Raw genomic sequence first — 7,681 nt, 5'->3', positions numbered from 1 at the left:
AGAGAGAGAGAGAGAGAGAGAGAGAGAGAGAGAGAGAGTGACGTATGCTTGTAGACGCGCTGGGACTTTCACATATACGGTTCTCCCGCTAACGAGAGAAAAGTGGCAGCTGATGTTACGAGGAATTTCTTCGTCTTGTTTCTCGTTTAATTGGAGACGATTAGATAACGCGACGTTCAAGTCTCCGATGATGAGAGAAGTCGTGTATGTTCTTCGTTTACAAATGGGTGCTTCTTGTCGCAGTAAAGACAGGAGTTCAGCTGTTATGTGACGAAATTCGGTATTATCCTATCTCGTGAGTTTCGAAAAGTGAGAGAGAGAGAGAGAAAGAGAGAAAAAGAGAGTTTAGTACTTATTTATTAGAGAATCGTTAATGAATTCGCGCGCGAATTGCCTCGCGTCTCGCGCGCAGACCGCGCGCGTATTATCGCGAATGAAAATACGTTTTCTCTTCGAAGTATGTGGCACGAGGACGTTCTTTATGACTGCCTCTTGTCACCAGCGTGGCGCGCCGCGCCGCAAGATTCGCATTGCGATGCGTGTCGCGGGCGCGAGCGGGTTAAATATGCATACACGTACACACCTCGTACGCCACAAGGAATCCTGACTCACTTCATTAAACTAACCCACCGATCTAAATCGGTGATCGCGCGTTTCCCATTCGTCGACTTTGTTTTCCGCCTGACTCATTGACGCCTAGTAATGCACCGACACCCGCGCGTCCCTTTTGCATAGCGACGCGACGGCCAGCGGATGTAATTAACTCGAGGAAGGGAAATTATTCTGTTCTCTAGAAAGGAGGAAACTCGAGCTCACTGGTTAATTATGTAAGCGGAGCGTCATGCGATTTAAAGTTCGATCAATACGACATTCGCTCAGTGAAAAACCGGGGAGAAAAGTGAAGTGAAATGAGAGAAAAAGTTTTCCGTCCGTGTAACATTTCTGCTCTCTACACATAGAAAAATATCATTCTGCTGTTAGGAAAAGCGAATAGTTAACTCAGTTAACTTTTCTTGTTTTGAGTAATGACTATTTTCAACAAAGAACATTTTTTTCACAGTCGCAAGATATATATTAATTTGAGAATAGCTCGTTAGTCTATACTCAAAAGAAGAAGTTTAGTCTCTTCACAAAGATATTATGCAACTCTATCCAAGGAAAAGTTGATTCTATATTTTTTCTCCGAGTGTAATAGTTTTCAATTTTTTGTCAGTTTAGTAGATCTCGATTTCAATGTCGTTTTGCAACCAAGTGTATAGCTCGATACGCATAAATTTTAATACGAGACAAATTTCACGAGTGACCTCTTTCCAGTTCTCACAACTGAATTTTCTTGCGTTCCCCGGGGAATAGAAATTCGGTTGCACGAAGTCAATTGCTTAACGTCGTGGATACGTGTAAATCTCACGACGCGACGAGTTCCATTTAAAAGATGTAGAGCATCTCTCTCATCGCGGGATCCTGCTGCAACGCCCGCGCGCGCTCTCGATACTCGCGGTCTCGACTCGCCGTAAAATCAGGACGCATAAATCATCGTCGTCGTCATCGATCGGTGAATACCGTCTGTCCCTCGGCCGTCATCATCTGCGACAACAGACGTCCCATATTGAATAATGCAACGTCAACGTCCGCGCTCGCGTGCCGACGCCGTGGACCGGATGCGGACGTATTCCATCGGAGAATCCCCATAACAATAGGCATATTCGCGCGCGGATTCGTCCGCCTCAGCCGGAGATGCGAGAACAATGCTCGCACGGTGGTCCGAGACGCGCGTGCATATAAATTTCCGCGGGTTCCACGGCCCCTTTCTTCGGCGCTGCCCGTTCGGGAAGAGCGGCCGGCGCGCTCAACCTACTTTCATGAGCAGAAAGCGCATCGCGGCACGTGCATCCGCGGCCTTTGCTCGTTTTGGCGCACGAGATCACGAGAAGCCTGCACGCTAATTGATCGGGCCCAGTTCCACCCGGAACGCCCGTAGGGCTCCTCCGGACCGGATAATGAAGACGCGCCGGCACGAGCGTTCTTAGAAGCGCAACGACGCGCCTTCCCTCTGCGCCTGCCTCCCTGTACGAACTCCTAGGGTCCACTCGCCCTATCGCCCTTTCCTCTGCTTCTTTTGCGCCCTTCGCGCGTTGAATTTCTCTCTGACTTTCTTGGAGCGAAATGTCGCTTGTGAAGCACAGTGGCCATTGAATTTGAGCGATTCTTCACTCATACAGAGCGAATTCTGCACTCTGAGCAATCGGGCGGATATGTTTACTCGAAACTGAAAAGTGAATCTAATATAAGGCTGAAAATATAATCCGGATATCCAATTTGTCAAATTATCTGACAATTTAAATTCGGATATTTGAATCATCTGGACAATCCGAATCTTAATATTAACAAAATTAAATGTATCTAAATCTGCTTTGTTTCGTTGCACATAAATTTTTTGCAACCAAGTGCAATCGATAGAAACCTTCGCTCATACACTGAGGGAAAAATTACCTTAAAATCAACAAATATTTCTTTGATGGGTGCCATTAACATATTTATTTAAATCTAAATTCTCTTATTTAAATCAAATATTATTTATCTGATTTAAGTAAACAATATTATGTTTAAATAAAGAGAATTTAGATTTAAGTAAATATGTTAATGGCACTCATCAAAGAAACATTTGTTGATTTTAAGATAATTTTTCTCTCAGTGTGGAGCCGGAATCTGCTCGGCAGTGTTTTCAGTGTCATTCCGAATAAAAGTACTATCATTTTCCACTTTTGAGTGAGGTCCCACTCCAAGAAAATTAGAGCGCAATTGAACCAATCTGTTTTCTCCGCGATTTCTTACGATTCTGAATGGCAGTATTTTTATTATCGCTTTGAATTATTTTTCACTTGTTTCGAATGCTTTCTAAATTTCTCAGAGTGAAACTTTATCGGAAAAAAAGAGAAAATGGAGTGGCCATCGAATCATTCGAATCCGTGTGATTTTTCACTCATATAGAGTGAATTCTCTAGATCCTCGAGTGAATGTTTTCATTTGAAATTGGAGAATAAATACTCTACCGTCACAGAAGCACATTCAGTTTAATTGAAATATTCGCTCATATGGAGCCAGAATATATTCTTGAGCTTGAGTGAAACGTTCATTCTTGTGACTTCGACCGGCAGTACTTTATTATCGCTGTCGATCGTGATTAGTAGTTCCAGAGTCTCCACGAGAAGTCTCCACAGCCATCCTGCCGGCCCTTAGTTATGAGCCAACTTTATCTTGCCCACCCATCTCGCCTCTACTTGAATAATTTTATGAATGAAAATTGCATTTATATTACCGGAAACGGTATATCATACATGTACTTGCAAGACATTTCATTCTATAGCTAATAATACATTGCTTTATTTTATCCAGTCACGATGGAGAATATCAATACAAAATTTTTGAGAGACTCGAAAATTTATTTTGCTACTACAAAAATCAATTTACTATCGACTGAAAATACTGCCACTTTTTGCTCGTTTTTAGTGAGATTCCACTCCGGAGAAATTTAGGGAGTTCTCTTTCGATATGTTCCTGCCTTTATCACAACAAGCTGTTTTATTACTCGTTCGAAGGTGCGTCCCATCACGGGCGCTTGTTCGACAACCAAGCGTTTGCAACAGCTCGCGAATTTCGGTGATATAAAACTTCCGAAATACGAGGGAACACAAGGGATCGTCGTCGGGGATGAGGCGGCCGTAGAAATCGGGAAGAAATAGCGCGCGGGTTGCGTCTTGCCGCAGAGATTCGCCGCGATAAATCGCACGGTCGAAATGAAAGATGCGAGGTGGTCCTGCTAGGGCGCGCAGCTCGCCACGTCTTCATCGGCCTCGTTTGCGCGCGGCCTGCGCTCCGCTCATAATTCTCCCGGTGGCCAGTTAGTTCGCGTAGGAGCCCTTCGAGAGGGCCCGATTCCATGAAAAGGTACTTATAAAACCAAGGATCGTTATAGGCCACGAGGTAGGACAAAATAAAAAAAGGAGAAAAAAAAAGAAAAAGAAGGTGGCCCGCGCCCAGTCGTAACACGTCGGGATTTATCTCGCGCGCGGAACATTAACGTCCGGATCTAAATAAGGTACGCCGAAAAAAGGGAACACACGAGAAAGCTAGAACATTCTAGCTCGCTTTAATATACGGGATGATGTAGGGGAGACTGAGGCTAGATACTCTATATTTTAGAACTTCGAAGTTACAATTTCTCAGACAACTAATTGTTGTGACTGACTGTATAAACATGTTGGAGACAATCTTCTTCTATGTATTGTTGCCCGCCATGACTCTGCCAATCGTATATTTTGTTTTGTAATAACAAAAATATGAACATGTAGTAACGTGACCACCGTGGTAGAGTTTCCAGTAGCGTAAGGTAAAGAAAATATGTATCCTGATTAGTAATTTTAGAGTCTCCGCGAGAAATCTCCATAACCATCCTGCCGGCCTTTAATTATGGGCCAATTTTATCTCGTCCGCCCATATATTCTATTTCAATCACTTTATGAATAAAAATTGCATTTATTACCGAAAGCAATATTCTATATGCTTGCAACAAATTTCATTCTAGCTAGTAATACATCGTTTAATTTTACCCAATCACAATGGAGAATATTAATACAATTATAATGTTAATATAATTAATACTATTAATGTATTATAATATAATACAATTAATACTATTAATGTATTATAATAATAATACAATATTTTTTAATATTAATAAAAAATTGAGAGGCTCAAAAATCTACTTTGTAAATTTACCAAAAAAAAAGAAAAAATCAGTTTTCTTCTATTTCTTAACTGTAATATTATTCTGATTTTAATGAAATTCAGGTAAAGTATTTATGTTTTAAAAGAACCATTTTTTTGAATACTAAAAAAGCACATGAGCAACATACCCTTGGCCCATAAATGGGCCATTTAGTCCCGGTCTCTCCTACACAATACATACGCGACAACACATTGACGCGCGGCAATTTGCATGGACGACTCTCGGACATGAGCTTCTTCTTTCAGCTCGTTCCCCGCCTTCGCGACAGAGAGCTCGTCCTTATATTATTACTTGGCGTTTGACTTGATTTCTAAACTGCTTGTCGTAGTGGGTCAACGAGAATTACGAGCGGCAGGAGCGAACGCGCGCGCGGCATTGCGCCGTTACGGTCGTTAATTGAATTTTAAAGAGGATAATTCCAATCTCTCCTTTCGCACACAATGCCCGGCTGCAGGACAGGCGCGTGGTTCACCCACCATCGCGATAGTCTTCCACGTGATGAATAAGCGTGTACACAGGCGCGCAAGCGGATCCGTTTTAACAAGCGACGCTGTATCTATCATCGCACCTGTCGTCTTCGCGTTACAGGCCTCCCCTTTAGAATGCGTTGCGTCGAAAAGACGAACGATCTCTCGGCTCGCAGCGCAAGCCGAAGAATCGATTACTCCGGCCCTCAGACGTGCGCGTTCGATTCTTACAAATGGCCGCGGCGCGCGAGCGTGTCTCGACCTCTCGCGCGGCTCTCTTCACCGGGCCGAGGCTCTTTAACGTTGTTAGACGTCAGTTCTCGGTGAATAAGTGTCGGTGCTTTGTCACGGACTAAATAAAAAGCGATGAGGGCTTTTCTCGTTAGCGTTTCAGCGCGTCGGGCGTGAGAACACGCGTGGACGGACGCGTCTCGACGACATTCGGACGTGATAATTCGTGGGACCTTGGCGAGGTGGCGAACAGCACGCGGGGCCGGTTGCGCAACAAAAATGAGAGAAACGTGAGGATTTCCTCATGTTTAATTGAAATACAAACTCCTCTTACTCGGGGAGATAAGTGTACGTAAATTCGGTGGCAATTTTATCAGTCGATTTGTAAGGATTGCATCCCTTATGAGTACTTCATATGGCACTCATATTTATCACTTAGACAAAACATGAAAAAATTAATAAAATTAGTAAAACTCAAAACAGTATATCATCCAAAATGCAATATAGAAATCCTGGTGATTTTTAGTAAATTTGTTGCTGCATCAATAGAACAAAAAGTTTACATTATTGTATGACGTAAATTTAATGATTAATTCAATACAGAATACTTGTCTTATAAATGCAATTTTAAAAAATTAGAGAATTAGAACTCCATCATTGATTGTTTTACGTTTGATCATAAAAGTTTATCTGGAATCTTTATTATATTCAGTTTGTAATGATTATATCCTTTGAGTGATTCATATCTATCACATAGAATAAGATCAAAATACGAAAAAAATATGAAAGAAACGATCTCAAAATTTAGATAAAGTAATATGTTATGCAAAATATGATGTAGAAATCTGAATGCAGCTTTTAAGCTTGATCTACTCTTTGCTTTCTGTTTCTTTCCTTTTATCTCTTTCTAATTGAGACCTTAAGTCTTAAGCTATAGTTAGATAATTTATTTTAATAAATTTATTACTGCGTCGAGAGAGAGAGAGAGAGAGAGAAAGAGAGAGAGAGAGAGAGAAAATAAAAATTCATCTTATCACATGATGTAAATTTAATAATTAATTCAACACAGTAGAGATTTGCTTCATAAATTTAATTAAAACGGTTGCAAAGTCTCCATCACCGTCATGATAATCACGATAGTCTGACTAGCTTCAGAGTGCAACCGCGCCCAAGCTTACCGTCTCTCGACCCCATGTCGTGTTCAAATATACAGCGCAAACAGATCCCGAGGCCTTTCTCAAAAGCGATCCTATAGAATGTTCCTTTTCTAAATATGTCTAGCATTCTGATGTGTGCATAAAGCGTCGCCATCCTTCCTTCGTAAAATCTTATGTAAAAAACAAACGAAAGATCTTTCCTTACTTTCTAAAGTACACTCAGTACATTACTCACTGAAATTATTCGCTGAACTAGTGGCTCAATTATAAGTATAGCATTGTAATTAATAAAGTCTCGCTGCATTTGGTACAGCGTATAATGAATTTGTATACTACAGATTTCGGGTAATCTTACCTCGATTGGTCAAAATCAGTGAAATGGATAAATAAAGTAAGATAAAGTAAGATAAAGTAAGATAAAATAAGATAAATAAAGATATTTTCTCTGAAAGTCAATGAATCGAACAGAAGAGAAAAAAAATAGTTTATCTAACTAATATTATAGTTATTTCTGGTAACCCAACTATATTTTGGTTATTCTAACACGGAAATGTGGTAGAAGTAATATGCATATAAGATTATTATCACTAAAATTGTAATAGAATTTAATAAAAAATTCTCTTGATCATAATTTATAGTAATTATATACTTACAAATCTAAATTATATATTTACATATCAAATATTTTTTTTAATGCATTCATTTGCAAAATACACCTCTTACTGATTCAATCAAAAATATTTCTACTGATTCGTTTTAACCTCAGGTTGCAAATATTAGTTACTTTAACCTACACTTCGAGTAATAATTTAATAAAAAAATATTGTTATTATTTTTCTACTGAAATAAAAAAATTAAAAACATTAGGCAGGTTATAAGTAAAAAACAATGAAAAGAGTCAAAGTGACTTGTCCACATTGTCCACAGACTAACTGCTACTACTAGTATTGGCAATCTAGAGTTAAGTACGCAAAATAATTTTCCCGCTCGTCTACCGCGGGAAATCTCGGAAGTATTTTATATTACGCCGAGAGAGAGAG

This window comes from Odontomachus brunneus, unplaced genomic scaffold (genome assembly GCF_010583005.1).
Source record: "Odontomachus brunneus isolate Ranch 3 - 2012 unplaced genomic scaffold, Obru_v1 Obru_scaffold_254, whole genome shotgun sequence".
Lineage (NCBI taxonomy): Eukaryota > Metazoa > Arthropoda > Insecta > Hymenoptera > Formicidae > Odontomachus > Odontomachus brunneus.
Note: the sequence above shows the minus strand (reverse complement) of the source record.